This window comes from Vicugna pacos, unplaced genomic scaffold (genome assembly GCF_048564905.1).
Source record: "Vicugna pacos unplaced genomic scaffold, VicPac4 scaffold_462, whole genome shotgun sequence".
Lineage (NCBI taxonomy): Eukaryota > Metazoa > Chordata > Mammalia > Artiodactyla > Camelidae > Vicugna > Vicugna pacos.
Genome location: NW_027329140.1, coordinates 1 through 17,223, shown reverse-complemented (window position 1 = coordinate 17,223; position 17,223 = coordinate 1). Strand labels below are relative to the sequence as shown.

At 45.4% G+C, this 17,223-nt stretch overlaps 1 long non-coding RNA gene across 1 annotated transcript; it reads left to right on the top strand.

The window, feature by feature from the left end:
- The first annotated feature begins 4,356 nt into the window (after positions 1-4,356).
- On the top strand, positions 4,357-9,728 carry LOC140695582 (uncharacterized). The gene is made up of 3 exons (XR_012071233.1): positions 4,357-4,959; positions 8,148-8,220; positions 9,597-9,728. It is a non-coding gene; the product is annotated as an uncharacterized lncRNA (long non-coding RNA).
- The last annotated feature ends 7,495 nt before the right edge of the window (positions 9,729-17,223 follow it).

Sequence of the window (17,223 nt, the reverse complement as noted above, 5' to 3'; positions counted from 1 at the left end):
GTGCACTTTACTGCCTGTCTCTTTTGATCTTAGTACACATTTGCGGAGCTATTTTCCTTGCTATAGGCTTGTGCCATTTCTTCTCGACGTAGTGTAGAATATGGCATTCATTCATCCTGTTGGAAGACTTGCAAGTCTATATCACGGACTAAGAATCCATTGGATTCCAAATCGGCATTTGGGTTAGGTCACGATATGCTCATATGAATCAATATTTACGAATATAAATGCACGCCTCTGATTTCCGAATACAGGTGTGCTGAATACATTCAAGCCGCAATACTGGGTCGATGCGTACTGAATGATCCTTGACATCACCTTGAGTAATTTCTTTTGAATATTCATGTTACCTTACCCTTTTTGTGTTGTTTGTTTGTTTGATTCTTTCTTGGTCAGCTTCTCGTTTGTTTTGCAAACACGTCAGGCCATGCATCTCTCCCTTTGCTTCCAACAGAGAGTCATATAAGCTGACTCCCTTAAGATAGTGCTTCCAATCCCCTATGATTTCCTGCTTCCCTCTCCCATCTTTAGGGTTTTGATGTCCTCCTTGCCTTCTTCTTGTTTCTTCTTTTCCACTCATGCTCTTCTTGCATTTCCAATAAGGGTTTTCTTCTTTCCATTTCATCTTGCTGCTTATCCCTTCAGGGGAGAATTCTCAACCTTTCTTTTAGGATAAGTTTCGAACTGCTGAATTCTTTTCAGATTTGCAGGTCTGTGGCATTCTCTAGCTCTGCTGTTATTAGAAATGGTGGTCATGTGGCATAGGCTACCCTAGATGGCAGCATTTTGCCATTCAAGCTATGGTCTATGTCCTGGCACTCCTCCCTGTCCTGCAATATTGCTGCTGAGATAGCAGCTGAAACCCCTCTGGAGGTTCTCTTGTGACTATGTTGCTTTCCTCCAGGCGCATTTTAAATCTCTGGGATGCTCATGAACTTTGTTGATTTGGATCATACAGCTGCTGCTAAGTCTATTGGGATTCCACCTCTTTTGGACGCTGTGTACTTCCTGAATTCGCCTAGATGATTCTATCTTGGCTTTCAGCAAGTTTCAGTCTGATTTTTCTACACATAACTTTTCAAACATTGTTTGCTTCTTTATCTCTTGCTTTTCCATCTGGGACTCTTTCGAATTTTAGTCTTTCATGCCTTGTCTTCAACCAGGATTCAACAGCAATGTTTTCATTGGTTTGCACTTGCTTTCCTATGTGTGCTTCTCACCGAGGGATTTCTGTTCCCCTGTCTTCCAAGTCATTCACGCGTCCCTCTGCAAAATCTAGTCTGCTTAGAACGGAATGTTAGCCCTGATATTTTCTCATCCACTGAGTTTTCTGATATTATTTGGCTCGTCTTTAGGCTTTCTCTTCCCCTTTTCTGGTATTCTGCCTTTTGTGATTCTGAGACACTGTTGTTCTTCAGTGTTTCCCTCACCTCCATTTTCAATACTTGCTCTGGAGAGCGTTTTGCAGTCTAATTGTCTGAAAGCTTATCTTTAGGGCCTTCAATCTCTTTGGAACTGAAAATGGTACTTCCTTTTCCTTTTACTGTATTTCTTCATCTCTACTGGTCAGGAAATTTCAGGTATCTAATGTAGACTTCTAGGGCTTTGTTAAGTGAAAAATTTAGACTCTTGGCTCTACACAATTGCGTGGGATTTCTGTGAGGACAAATTTTCCTAGACATTGATGCCATGTCCTGTTCCTGTGTGTGTTGTCTGTTCTATCTCCAATTGCTGGTGTTGCCTTTGTTGTGATGAACCCCCCATACTATTTCGATTAGGATAACCTCATTTTGATTACGCTTATCTCACAAATCTGAAAGAGCACAGGACACTTCCTCTGGTGGAAATGGAGCTTCTAAAGTTTCTCAGCTCTGCATTCTACTCTATGTTATTTTGGAGTGTTTCCAGAAGAGCAGAGTGTGAGTGCGCTTGTGCTTTGTAGTGCCACGGGAATGTCCCACTGAAACCAGTTCTTCCAAGAGCTTCTCTGTCTATAGAAACACCAGTGGAAGCATATCTATGGATGTCACACATCAGGGCCTGCTGGAATGATCCCGCAGCCCGAACTTGGTGTCCTAGCTGCCGAACCATGCCGGTGCCATCCAAAATGTAGCATCCGCTTTTGAGCGATAAACTGAAGGAAATCCTTCGTCTTCTCATGCTGTGGTCTTGGACCACACTTCCTTGTCCTCTCATCCTTGTGGCACGGGTGCACGAAGGCAACCACAGAGCTGTTGCACATCCTGTGCCTCAAACCAAACCATAATCACAGCCCAGGTGTTGAATGTAGCAGATCCTAAGGCTTTTCATTCTGAATTCAAACCCAAGGCCCCCTGGATCCCTCAGACCCGATGCACAATACCTCTGATTCAGCCCCACACATGCTCTATTGGCAAAATGCCAAATTGGTCTCTGGTCCTGCAGATGCACTGGGTGTGGCCATGGGACAGTTCGATAATTTCAACTGCGTGCGCCAGGGTGGTTGCTTGCTCATTGGGGTCACAGGTCGGTTTGCTCTCTTGATAGGACCCACCACATCCCACAACGCACTCCAGATCCCTGAGAGTCAGCGTGTGCCATCATCCGTAGCCCTATCCCTCCCTGAACGCTGCCTCTGCTACCTCAAATTTGGCAGCTCGGATCTCGGTCTCAGAATCAACTGTGGGGATATTTTGCACTGGATTCTTTGAGTTCTGTCAGCCAAGCATCTGCTGTGCACTCTTCTAACACTCAGCACATCACCTTCAGTCCCATGTCTCCTGTCCGCTTGAGAGTGTGCGTCCAAGTTAAAGAGAGTTTCACCTTTACTGCTCCATCAACAGGGCTCAGACCATGCACTGGTATCCATTCCCTTCTCCTGCTTCCTGGTGTTCTGAGGCCTCATCCTGTCTTTGGAAGTAACAAACCTCTCTTCGGCAAGTGTCCTGTGCCAAGGGCTGGGTGAGTGTATATTTCCATTGCTGTGTTCATGGGAGCGAGGGAGCGCAGGTTGCACTGCTTCTCTGTCCACTGGGCATCGATGAATCAACACTTTCCAGATACATTTCACAGAAATGTGATTATTTTTTATCTCTTTGTTTCTATACAGCCGTGGTGGGAGGGATTGTCCGAAGACTCCAGTTTTGACATTGTGTTGATATCTCATTTGCAGTCTTTAAAAATTTAATAGAATTTATATAAATGTTTTGGGAGTTATACGAAAATGAAGTTAGTTTCTGAAACATACTAAATCGACCTAGAAGCCAGACTTGTCAATTTCGGTAACATTTTGTCAGCTCTAAGGAAAACATAGACAGATAGAATGCAAACTAGCAGTCCGAACTGTTAAAGGGGTCATGTCAACTCTTTACTGTTGAAGCCTCTGAAACCAACAGGAACCATGAAATAACTAATGGAAACATGAAATAACCCCCAAGCTTGGATTCACTTGTGCATGTGGTGCCCTTTACTCCCGATGACACCTACTGGTCAATGTTGGCATTTCAAGGTGTAACATCCCTCTCAAGGAAAATACAAGAGGAAACGAACTAAATATATACATTTAGCTTTGAATCCAAAGAACCTAGAGGCATTATAGCTATGAGAACCCTGCTGCAGCTATGCTAGGCTACTGAGAACCAGGTGTTCTTCTATCAGTGATGAGAACGCTTAATCATCCGATCATGTTGGGTAAAGCACTTGAATGCAACCAAGTCTGCACCCCCATGATCGATTGCCCCCGGGGGCTTGACTCAATTGAAAGGCGGTCCACATAAGCTGTGTCTTTCATGTCATTGGCGACTTTTACAGTTCAGTTCACTATCTGACTTCTAATATGTACCTAGACTGTCTTGAAAAACGGAGGCCTAATACAGATTCAAGTTCAGTCAAAGATTCCCCTCACTTACCACACTCCCTTCACCCCAGAGAAGACATAAACCCAGCATTTGCTGAATCTAGCGGAAGGCCATCGTTTCTTTGTGGGAGCTAAGTATTCAATTCCTATCTATTTCATACGGGAGTATTTGACCTTTATGGGTTTCCCTGTGGTTCACAGAGGATGAAGCTAGAGGAACTCTGATTCTAGGAGGGGCTTGCTCTTCTCTTACTGGCTCCATTGCAGCTCAGGTACTGATCCCTCAAAATGGATGCCTGAGTGGAGGGGAGGGAAGAGCAAGTGCTTGATAGCTAGGCCCAAACCTGGGAAAAGGCTTACCTGGGCTTGGTGCACTTTGATCTGAATGGCTTGGAATTGCCCCTTGGGTCGTGTGGATTATCTGACCTCTTTCAAGAACATGAGCGTTTTTATCATCTCTGCCATCTCTTCTCTTTAGACGTCAGGGATCTTGGACCCGTTCTTGGAGCAGAGAATTGAGGAACTTCCTCCAGTCCACGGTGGCCCTCCGTATGTTTCTGCTAGTATCAGCCGGGTTCAATATGTCTTATGAATGCCTTTCGAGCCTGCTATCCTCTACAGCTGTCTCCAGGCCAGTATTCTCTATTGTAGCAGAACATCTCTCATCAATGTGTTCGCATCTCTCCTCAATCCGTGCAGCCATATTTTCGGCCAGCTTCTCTTCGTGTCTCCCATAAAGTCGACTTCAACAGGACTGGGCAAGTCTGAAAGGACCTCGGAGCCTCTCCAGTAAGCTGAAGACAGGCAGATCTTCCACTGTCTGCCCTCTCAGGTTCTGGAAACTGACCCGTGAACTCAGGTCTTTGGGCAGCAGCAGTATCTCGAACTGACACAGCTTCCCGGACCAAAGACCTAAGCCAAGCTCCACAGAGGGCGGCAGCCCCTCCATCGCACTGATCCACCCACAGAACTCTGCCCGGTTACCTAGGATCCACCAGCCACAACAAGCCTCGCGGTACACACCAACATTCCACCTGGAATCCAACGGCTAACTGCCATCCCCAATGGCTGCTGCATCTTGTCAGTGTTGGGGGAGGGGCTGCATCCGACGAGAGGTTCCTAAGGTAAATGTGATTCTACCCACTAGCGTCCCATGGGCCTTTGTTCTTCCCTCTTTCCTTTTGTTCAGATCTGTATGCACTGTAGCAACGGAGGGAAGTGTGTCCATTTTCAGTTGAATGTTTCACACGTCTTTAAACTTTCTAACAGTTCACAGTACACAGAGACCTACTAAGGGAAAGTATTGTTCCTGTAATATGGGCACACCCGCAATACATAGCCGACGGTTGATTTCTGCTGAAACACCCGCATTCACGGGACATCTATCCATTTGTTTCAAGGGGGCTGAAATTCCTAGGACTGATACAATCCCCAATGTGCACTTTACTGCCTGTCTCTTTTGATCTTAGTACACTTTTGCGGAGCTATTTTCCTTGCTATAGGCTTGTGCCATTTCTTCTCGACGTAGTGTAGAATATGGCATTCATTCATCCTGTTGGAAGACTTGCAAGTCTATATCACGGACTAGGAATCCATTGGATTCCAAATCGGCATTTGGGTTAGGTCACGATATGCTCATATGAATCAATATTTACGAATATAAATGCACGCCTCTGATTTCCGAATACAGGTGTGCTGAATACATTCAAGCCGCAATACTGGGTCGATGCGTACTGAATGATCCTTGACATCACCTTGAGTAATTTCTTTGGAATATTCATGTTACCTTACCCTTTTTGTGTTGTTTGTTTGTTTGATTCTTTCTTGGTCAGCTTCTCGTTTGTTTTGCAAACACGTCAGGCCATGCATCTCTCCCTTTGCTTCCAACAGAGAGTCATATAAGCTGACTCCCTTAAGATAGTGCTTCCAATCCCCTATGATTTCCTGCTTCCCTCTCCCATCTTTAGGGTTTTGATGTCCTCCTTGCCTTCTTCTTGTTTCTTCTTTTCCACTCATGCTCTTCTTGCATTTCCAATAAGGGTTTTCTTCTTTCCATTTCATCTTGCTGCTTATCCCTTCAGGGGAGAATTCTCAACCTTTCTTTTAGGATAAGTTTCGAACTGCTGAATTCTTTTCAGATTTGCAGGTCTGTGGCATTCTCTAGCTCTGCTGTTATTAGAAATGGTGGTCATGTGGCATAGGCTACCCTAGATGGCAGCATTTTGCCATTCAAGCTATGGTCTATGTCCTGGCACTCCTCCCTGTCCTGCAATATTGCTGCTGAGATAGCAGCTGAAACCCCTCTGGAGGTTCTCTTGTGACTATGTTGCTTTCCTCCAGGCGCATTTTAAATCTCTGGGATGCTCATGAACTTTGTTGATTTGGATCATACAGCTGCTGCTAAGTCTATTGGGATTCCACCTCTTTTGGACGCTGTGTACTTCCTGAATTCGCCTAGATGATTCTATCTTGGCTTTCAGCAAGTTTCAGTCTGATTTTTCTACACATAACTTTTCAAACATTGTTTGCTTCTTTATCTCTTGCTTTTCCATCTGGGACTCTTTCGAATTTTAGTCTTTCATGCCTTGTCTTCAACCAGGATTCAACAGCAATGTTTTCATTGGTTTGCACTTGCTTTCCTATGTGTGCTTCTCACCGAGGGATTTCTGTTCCCCTGTCTTCCAAGTCATTCACGCGTCCCTCTGCAAAATCTAGTCTGCTTAGAACGGAATGTTAGCCCTGATATTTTCTCATCCACTGAGTTTTCTGATATTATTTGGCTCGTCTTTAGGCTTTCTCTTCCCCTTTTCTGGTATTCTGCCTTTTGTGATTCTGAGACACTGTTGTTCTTCAGTGTTTCCCTCACCTCCATTTTCAATACTTGCTCTGGAGAGCGTTTTGCAGTCTAATTGTCTGAAAGCTTATCTTTAGGGCCTTCAATCTCTTTGGAACTGAAAATGGTACTTCCTTTTCCTTTTACTGTATTTCTTCATCTCTACTGGTCAGGAAATTTCAGGTATCTAATGTAGACTTCTAGGGCTTGGTTAAGTGAAAAATTTAGACTCTTGGCTCTACACAATTGCGTGGGATTTCTGTGAGGACAAATTTTCCTAGACATTGATGCCATGTCCTGTTCCTGTGTGTGTTGTCTGTTCTATCTCCAATTGCTGGTGTTGCCTTTGTTGTGATGAACCCCCCATACTATTTCGATTAGGATAACCTCATTTTGATTACGCTTATCTCACAAATCTGAAAGAGCACAGGACACTTCCTCTGGTGGAAATGGAGCTTCTAAAGTTTCTCAGCTCTGCATTCTACTCTATGTTATTTTGGAGTGTTTCCAGAAGAGCAGAGTGTGAGTGCGCTTGTGCTTTGTAGTGCCACGGGAATGTCCCACTGAAACCAGTTCTTCCAAGAGCTTCTCTGTCTACAGAAACACCAGTGGAAGCATATCTATGGATGTCACACATCAGGGCCTGCTGGAATGATCCCGCAGCCCGAACTTGGTGTCCTCGCTGCCGAACCATGCCGGTGCCATCCAAAATGTAGCATCCGCTTTTGAGCGATAAACTGAAGGAAATCCTTCGTCTTCTCATGCTGTGGTCTTGGACCACACTTCCTTGTCCTCTCATCCTTGTGGCACGGGTGCACGAAGGCAACCACAGAGCTGTTGCACATCCTGTGCCTCAAACCAAACCATAATCACAGCCCAGGTTTTGAATGTAGCAGATCCTAAGGCTTTTCATTCTGAATTCAAACCCAAGGCCCCCTGGATCCCTCAGACCCGATGCACAATATCTCTGATTCAGCCCCACACATGCTCTATTGGCAAAATGCCAAATTGGTCTCTGGTCCTGCAGATGCACTGGGTGTGGCCATGGGACAGTTCGATAATTTCAACTGCGTGCGCCAGGGTGGTTGCTTGCTCATTGGGGTCACAGGTCGGTTTGCTCTCTTGATAGGACCCACCACATCCCACAACGCACTCCAGATCACTGAGACTCAGCGTGTGCCATCATCCGTAGCCCTATCCCTCCCTGAACGCTGCCTCTGCTACCTCAAATTTGGCAGCTCGGATCTCGGTCTCAGAATCAACTGTGGGGATATTTTGCACTGGATTCTTTGAGTTCTGTCAGCCAAGCATCTGCTGTGCACTCTTCTAACACTCAGCGCATCACCTTCAGTCCCATGTCTCCTGTCCGCTTGAGAGTGTGCGTCCAAGTTAAAGAGAGTTTCACCTTTACTGCTCCATCAACAGGGCTCAGACCATGCACTGGTATCCATTCCCTGCTTTTCTTTCTCCTGCTTCCAGGTGTTCTGAGGCCTCATCCTGTCTTTGGAAGTAACAGACCTCTCTTCGGCAAGTGTCCTGTGCCAAGGGCTGGGTGAGTGTATATTTCCATTGCTGTGTTCATGGGAGCGAGTGAGCGCAGGTTGCACTGCTTCTCTGTCCACTGGGCATCGATGAATCAACACTTTCCAGATACATTTCACAGAAATGTGATTATTTTTTATCTCTTTGTTTCTATACAGCCGTGGTGGGAGGGATTGTCCGAAGACCCCAGTTTTGACATTGTGTTGATATCTCATTTGCAGTCTTTAAAAATTTAATAGAATTTATATACATGTTTTGGGAGTTATACGAAAATGAAGTTAGTTTCTGAAACATACTAAATCGACCTAGAAGCCAGACTTGTCAATTTCGGTAACATTTTGTCAGCTCTAAGGAAAACATAGACAGATAGAATGCAAACTAGCAGTCCGAACTGTTAAAGGGGTCATGTCAACTCTTTACTGTTTGAAGCCTCCGAAACCAACAGGAACCATGAAATAACTAATGGAAACATGAAATAACCCCCAAGCTTGGATTCCCTTGTGCATGTGGTGCCCTTTACTCCCGATGACACCTACTGGTCAATGTTGGCATTTCAAGGTGTAACATCCCTCTCAAGGAAAATACAAGAGGAAACGAACTAAATATATACATTTAGCTTTGAATCCAAAGAACCTAGAGGCATTATAGCTATGAGAACCCTGCTGCAGCTATGCTAGGCTACTGAGAACCAGGTGTTCTTCTATCAGTGATGAGAACGCTTAATCATCCGATCATGTTGGGTAAAGCACTTGAATGCAACCAAGTCTGCACCCCCATGATCGATTGCCCCCGGGGGCTTGACTCAATTGAAAGGCGGTCCACATAAGCTGTGTCTTTCATGTCATTGGCGACTTTTACAGTTCAGTTCACTATCTGACTTCTAATATGTACCTAGACTGTCTTGAAAAACGGAGGCCTAATACAGATTCAAGTTCAGTCAAAGATTCCCCTCACTTACCACAACTCCCTTCACCCCAGAGAAGACATAAACCCAGCATTTGCTGAATCTAGCGGAAGGTCATCGTTACTTTGTGGGAGCTAAGTATTCAATTCCTATCTATTTCATACGGGAGTATTTGACCTTTATGGGTTTCCCTGTGGTTCACAGAGGATGAAGCTAGAGGAACTCTGATTCTAGGAGGGGGCTTGCTCTTCTCTTACTGGCTCCATTGCAGCTCAGGTACTGATCCCTCAAAATGGATGCCTGAGTGGAGGGGAGGGAAGAGCAAGTGCTTGATAGCTAGGCCCAAACCTGGGAAAAGGCTTACCTGGGCTTGGTGCACTTTGATCTGAATGGCTTGGAATTGCCCCTTGGGTCGTGTGGATTATCTGACCTCTTTCAAGAACATGAGCGTTTTTATCATCTCTGCCATCTCTTCTCTTTAGACGTCAGGGATCTTGGACCCGTTCTTGGAGCAGAGAATTGAGGAACTTCCTCCAGTCCACGGTGGCCCTCCGTATGTTTCTGCTAGTATCAGCCGTGTTCAATATGTCTTATGAATGCCTTTCGAGCCTGCTATCCTCTACAGCTGTCTCCAGGCCAGTATTCTCTATTGTAGCCAGAAACATCTCTCACCAATGTGTTCGCAACTCTCCTCAATCCGTGCAACCATATTTTCGGCCAGCTTCTCTTCCTGTCTCCCATAAAGTCGACTTCAACAGGACTGGGGCAAGTCTGAAAGGACCTCGGAGCCTCTCCAGTAAGCTGAAGACAGGCAGATCTTCCACTGTCTGCCCTTTCAGGTTCTGGAAACTGACCCGTGAACTCAGGTCTTTGGGGCAGCTGCAGTATCTCGAACTGACACAGCTTCCCGGACCAAAGACCTAAGCCAAGCTCCACAGGAGGGCGGCAGCCCCTCCATCGCACTGATCCACCCACAGAACTCTGCCCGGTTACCTAGGATCCACCAGCCACAACAAGCCTCGCGGGTACACACCTAACATTCCACCTGGAATCCAACCGCTAACTGCCATCCCCCAATGGCTGCTGCATCTTGTCAGTGTTGGGGGAGGGGCTGCATCCGACGAGAGGTTCCTAAGGTAAATGTGATTCTACCCACTAGCGTCCCATGGGCCTTTGTTCTTCCCTCTTTCCTTTTGTTCAGATCTGTATGCACTGTAGCAACGGAGGGAAGTGTGTCCATTTTCAGTTGAATGTTTCACACGTCTTTAAACTTTCTAACAGTTCACAGTACACAGAGACCCACTAAGGGAAACTATTGTTCCTGTAATATGGGCACACCCGCAATACATAGCCGTCGGTTGATTTCTGCTGAAACACCCGCATTCACGGGACATCTATCCATTTGTTTCAAGGGGGCTGAAATTCCTAGGACTGATACAATCCCCAATGTGCACTTTACTGCCTGTCTCTTTTGATCTTAGTACACTTTTGCGGAGCTATTTTCCTTGTTATAGGCTTGTGCCATTTCTTCTCGACGTAGTGTAGAATATGGCATTCATTCATCCTGTTGGAAGACTTGCAAGTCTATATCACGGACTAGGAATCCATTGGATTCCAAATCGGCATTTGGGTTAGGTCACGATATGCTCATATGAATCAATATTTACGAATATATATGCACGCCTCTGATTTCCAAATACAGGTGTGCTGAGTACATTCAAGCCGCGATACTGGGTCGATGCGTACTGAATGATCCTTGACATCAGCTTGAGTAATTTCTTTTGAATATTCATGTTACCCTACCCTTTTTGTGTTGTTTGTTTGTTTGATTCTTTCTTGGTCTGCTTCTCGTTTGTTTTGCAAACACGTCAGGCCATGCATCTCTCCGTTTGCTTCCAACAGAGAGTCATATAAGCTGACTCCCTTAAGATAGTGCTTCCAATCCCCTATGATTTCCTGCTTCCCTCTCCCATCTTTAGGGTTTTGATGTCCTCCTTGCTTTCTTCTTGTTTCTTCTTTTCCACTCATGCTCTTCTTGCATTTCCAATAAGGGTTTTCTTCTTTCCATTTCATCTTGCTGCTTATCCCTTCAGGGGAGAATTCTCAACCTTTCTTTTAGGATAAGTTTCGAACTGCTGAATTCTTTTAAGATTTGCAGGTCTGTGGCATTCTCTAGCTCTGCTGTTATTAGAAATGGTGGTCATGTGGCATAGGCTACCCTAGATGGCAGCATTTTGCCATTCAAGCTATGGTCTATGTCCTGGCACTCCTCCCTGTCCTGCAATATTGCTGCTGAGATAGCAGCTGAAACCCTCTGGAGGTTCTCTTGTGACTATGTTGCTTTCCTCCAGGCGCATTTTAAATCACTGGGATGCTCATGAACTTTGTTGATTTGGATCATACAGCTGCTGCTAAGTCTATTGGGATTCCACCTCTTTTGGACGCTGTGTACTTCCTGAATTCGCCTAGATGATTCTATCTTGGCTTTCAGCAAGTTTCAGTCTGATTTTTCTACACATAACTTTTCAAACATTGTTTGTTTCTTTACCTCTTGCTTTTCCATCTGGGACTCTTTCGAATTTTAGTCTTTCATGCCTTGTCTTCAACCAGGATTCAACAGCAATGTTTTCATTGGTTTGCACTTGCTTTCCTATGTGTGCTTCTCACCGAGGGATTTCTGATCCCCTGTCTTCTAAGTCATTCACGCGTCCCTCTGCAAAACCTAGTCTGCTTAGGACGGAATGTTAGCCCTGATATTTTCTCATCCACTGAGTTTTCTGATATAATTTGGCTCGTCTTTAGGCTTTCTCTTCCCCCTTTTCTGGTATTCTGCCTTTTGTGATTCTGAGACACTGTTGTTCTTCAGTGTTTCCCTCACCTCCATTTTCAATACTGTGCTCTGGAGAGCGTTTTGCAGTCTAGTTGTCTGAAAGCTTATCTTTAAGGGCCTTCAATCTCTTTGGAACTGAAAATGGTACTTCCTTTTCCTTTTACTGTATTTCTTCATCTCTACTGGTCAGGAAATTTCAGGTATCTAATGTAGACTTACTAGGGCTTTGTTAAGTGAAAAGTTTAGACTCTGGGCTCTACACAATTGCGTGGGATTCTGTGAGGACAGATTTTCCTAGACATTGATGCCATGTCCTGTTCCTGTGTGTGTTGTCTGTTCTATCTCCAATTGCTGGTGTTGCCTTTGTTGTGATGATCCCCCCATACTATTTCGATTAGGATAACCTCATTTTGATTACGCTTATCTCACAAATCTGAAAGAGCACAGGACACTTCCTCTGGTGGAAATGGAGCTTCTAAAGTTTCTCAGCTCTGCATTCTACTCTATGTTATTTTGGAGTGTTTCCAGAAGAGCAGAGTGAGTGTGCGCTTGTGCTTTGTAGTGCCACGGGAATGTCCCACTGAAACCAGTTCTTCCAAGAGCTTCTCTGTCTACAGAAAACACCAGTGGAAGCATATCTATGGATGTCACACATCAGGGCCTGCTGGAATGATCCCGCAGCCCGAACTTGGTGTCCTCGCTGCCGAACCAAGCCGGTGCCATCCAAAATGTAGGCATCTGCTTTTTGAGCGATAAACTGAAGGAAATCCTTCGTCTTCTCACGCTGTGGTCTTGGACCACACTTCCTTGTCCCTCTCATCCTTGTGGCACGGGTGCACGAAGGCAACCACAGAGCTGTTGCACATCCTGTGCCTCAAACCAAACCATAATCACAGCCCAGGTTTTGAATGTAGCAGATCCTAAGGCTTTTCATTCTGAATTCAAACCCAAGGCCCCCTGGATCCCTCAGACCCCGATGCACAATATCTCTGATTCAGCCCCACACATGCTCTATTGGCAAAATGCCAAATTGGTCTCTGGTCCTGCAGATGCACTGGGTGTGGCCATGGGACAGTTCGATAATTTCAACTGCGTGCGCCAGGGGTGGTTGCTTGCTCATTGGGGTCACAGGTCGGTTTGCTCTCTTGATAGGACCCACCACATCCCACAACGCACTCCAGATCCCTGAGACTCAGCGTGTGCCATCATCCGTAAGCCCTATCCCTCCCTGAACGCTGCCTCTGCTACCTCAAATTTTGGCAGCTCGGATCTCGGTCTCAGAATCAACTGTGGGGATATTTTGCACTGGATTCTTTGAGTTCTGTCAGCCAAGCAATCTGCTGTGCACTCTTCTAACACTCATCGGCATCACCTTCAGTCCCATGTCTCCTGTCCGCTTGAGAGTGTGCGTCCAAGTTAAAGAGAGTTTCACCTTTACTGCTCCATCAACAGGGCTCAGACCATGCACTGGTATCCATTCCCTGCTTTTCCTTCTCCTGCTTCCAGGTGTTCTGAGGCCTCATCCTGTCTTTGGAAGTAACAGACCTCTCTTCGGCAAGTGTCCTGTGCCAAGGGCTGGGGTGAGTGTATATTTCCATTGCTGTGTTCATGGGAGCGAGTGAGCGCAGGTTGCACTGCTTCTCTGTCCACTGGGCATCGATGAATCAACACTTTCCAGATACATTTCACAGAAATGTGATTATTTTTTTATCTCTTTGTTTCTATACAGCCGTGGTGGGAGGGATTGTCCGATAGACTCCAGTTGTGACATTGTGTTGATCTCTCATTTGCTAGTCTTTAAAAATTTAATAGAATTTATATAAATGTTTTGGGAGTTATACGAAAATGAAGTTAGTTTCTGAAACATACTAAATCGACCTAGAAGCCAGACTTGTCAATTTCGGTAACATTTTGTCAGCTCTAAGGAAAACATAGACAGATAGAATGCAAACTAGCAGTCCGAACTGTTAAAGGGGTCATGTCAACTCTTTACTGTTGAAGCCTCTGAAACCAACAGGGAACCATGAAATAAACTAATGGAAACATGAAATAACCCCCAAGCTTGGATTCACTTGTGCATGTGGTGCCCTTTACTCCCGATGACACCTACTGGTCAATGTTGGCATTTCAAGGTGTAACATCCCTCTCAAGGAAAAATACAAGAGGAAACGAACTAAATATATACATTTAGCTTTGAATCCAAAGAACCTAGAGGCATTATAGCTATGAGAACCCTGCTGCAGCTATGCTAGGCTACTGAGAACCAGGTGTTCTTCTATCAGTGATGAGAACGCTTAATCATCCGATCATGTTGGGTAAAGCACTTGAATGCAACCAAGTCTGCACCCCCCATGATCGATTGCCCCCGGGGGCTTGACTCAATTGAAAGGCGGTCCACATAAGCTGTGTCTTTCATGTCATTGGCGACTTTTACAGTTCAGTTCACTATCTGACTTCTAATATGTACCTAGACTGTCTTGAAAAACGGAGGCCTAATACAGATTCAAGTTCAGTCAAAGATTCCCCTCACTTACCACACTCCCTTCACCCCAGAGAAGACATAAACCCAGCATTTGCTGAATCTAGCGGAAGGCCATCGTTTTCTTTGTGGGAGCTAAGTATTCAATTCCTATCTATTTCATACGGGAGTATTTGACCTTTATGGGTTTCCCTGTGGTTCACAGAGGATTGAAGCTAGAGGAACTCTGATTCTAGGAGGGGCTTGCTCTTCTCTTACTGGCTCCATTGCAGCTCAGGTACTGATCCCTCAAAATGGATGCCTGAGTGGGAGGGGAGGGAAGAGCAAGTGCTTGATAGCTAGGCCCAAACCTGGGAAAAGGCTTACCTGGGCTTGGTGCACTTTGATCTGAATGGCTTGGAATTGCCCCTTGGGGTCGTGTGGATTATCTGACCTCTTTCAAGAACATGAGCGTTTTTATCATCTCTGCCATCTCTTCTCTTTAGACGTCAGGGATCTTGGACCCGTTCTTGGAGCAGAGGAATTGAGGAACTTCCTCCAGTCCACGGTGGCCCACCGTATGTTTCTGCTAGTATCAGCCGGGTTCAATATGTCTTATGAATGCCTTTCGAGCCTGCTATCCTCTACAGCTGTCTCCAGGCCAGTATTCTCTATTGTAGCAGAACATCTCTCATCAATGTGTTCGCATCTCTCCTCAATCCGTGCAGCCATATTTTCGGCCAGCTTCTCTTCGTGTCTCCCATAAAGTCGACTTCAACAGGACTGGGCAAGTCTGAAAGGTACCTCGGAGCCTCTCCAGTAAGCTGAAGACAGGCAGATCTTCCACTGTCTGCCCTCTCAGGTTCTGGAAACTGACCCGTGAACTCAGGTCTTTGGGCAGCAGCAGTATCTCGAACTGACACAGCTTCCCGGACCAAAGACCTAAGCCAAGCTCCACAGAGGGCGGCAGCCCCTCCATCGCAACTGATCCACCCACAGAACTCTGCCCGGTTACCTAGGATCCACCTGCCACAACAAGCCTCGCGGGTACACACCAACATTCCACCCTGGAATCCAACCGCTAACCTGCCATCCCCAATGGCTGCTGCATCTTGTCAGTGTTGGGGGAGGGGCTGCATCCGACGAGAGGTTCCTAAGGTAAATGTGATTCTACCCACTAGCGTCCCATGGGCCTTGGTTCTTCCCTCTTTCCTTTTGTTCAGATCTGTATGCACTGTTAGCAACGGAGGGAAGTGTGTCCATTTTCAGTTGGAATGTTTCACACGTCTTTTAAACTTTCTAACAGTTCACAGTACACAGAGACCCACTAAGGGAAAGTATTGTTCCTGTAATATGGGCACACCCGCAATACATAGCCGTCGGTTGATTTCTGCTGAAACACCCGCATTCACGGGACATCTATCCATTTGTTTCAAGGGGGCTGAAATTCCTAGGACTGATACAATCCCCAATGTGCACTTTACTGCCTGTCTCTTTTGATCTTAGTACACTTTTGCGGAGCTATTTTCCTTGCTATAGGCTTGTGCCATTTCTTCTCGACGTAGTGTAGAATATGGCATTCATTCATCCTGTTGGAAGACTTGCAAGTCTATATAACGGACTAGGAATCCCATTGGATTCCAAATCGGCATTTGGGTTAGGTCACGATATGCTCATATGAATCAATATTTACGAATATAAATGCACGCCTCTGATTTCCGAATACAGGTGTGCTGAATACATTCAAGCCGCAATACTGGGTCGATGCGTACTGAATGATCCTTGACATCACCTTGAGTAATTTCTTTTGAATATTCATGTTACCTTACCCTTTTTGTGTTGTTTGTTTGTTTGATTCTTTCTTGGTCAGCTTCTCGTTTGTTTTGCAAACACGTCAGGCCATGCATCTCTCCCTTTGCTTCCAACAGAGAGTCATATAAGCTGACTCCCTTAAGATAGTGCTTCCAATCCCCTATGATTTCCTGCTTCCCTCTCCCATCTTTAGGGTTTTGATTGTCCTCCTTGCCTTCTTCTTGTTTCTTCTTTTCCACTCATGCTCTTCTTGCATTTCCAATAAGGGTTTTCTTCTTTCCATTTCATCTTGCTGCTTATCCCTTCAGGGGAGAATTCTCAACCTTTCTTTAGGATAAGTTTCGAACTGCTGAATTCTTTTCAGATTTGCAGGTCTGTGGCATTCTCTAGCTCTGCTGTTATTAGAAATGGTGGTCATGTGGCATAGGCTACCCTAGATGGCAGCATTTTGCCATTCCAGCTATGGTCTATGTCCTGGCACTCCTCCCTTGTCCTGCAATATTGCTGCTGAGATAGCAGCTGAAACCCCTCTGGAGGTTCTCTTGTGACTATGTTTGCTTTCCTCCAGGCGCATTTTAAATCTCTGGGATGCTCATGAACTTTGTTGATTTGGATCATACAGCTGCTGCTAAGTCTATTGGGATTCCACCTCTTTTGGACGCTGTGTACTTCCTGAATTCGCCTAGATGATTCTATCTTGGCTTTCAGCAAGTTTCAGTCTGATTTTTCTACACATAACTTTTCAAACATTGTTTGCTTTCTTTATCTCTTGCTTTTCCATCTGGGACTCTTCGAATTTTAGTCTTTCATGCCTTGTCTTCAACCAGGATTCAAACAGCAATGTTTTCATTGGTTTGCACTTGCTTTCCTATGTGTGCTTCTCACCGAGGGATTTCTGTTCCCCTGTCTTCCAAGTCATTCACGCGTCCCTCTGCAAAATCTAGTCTGCTTAGAACGGAATGTTAGCCCTGATATTTTCTCATCCACTGAGTTTTCTGATATTATTTGG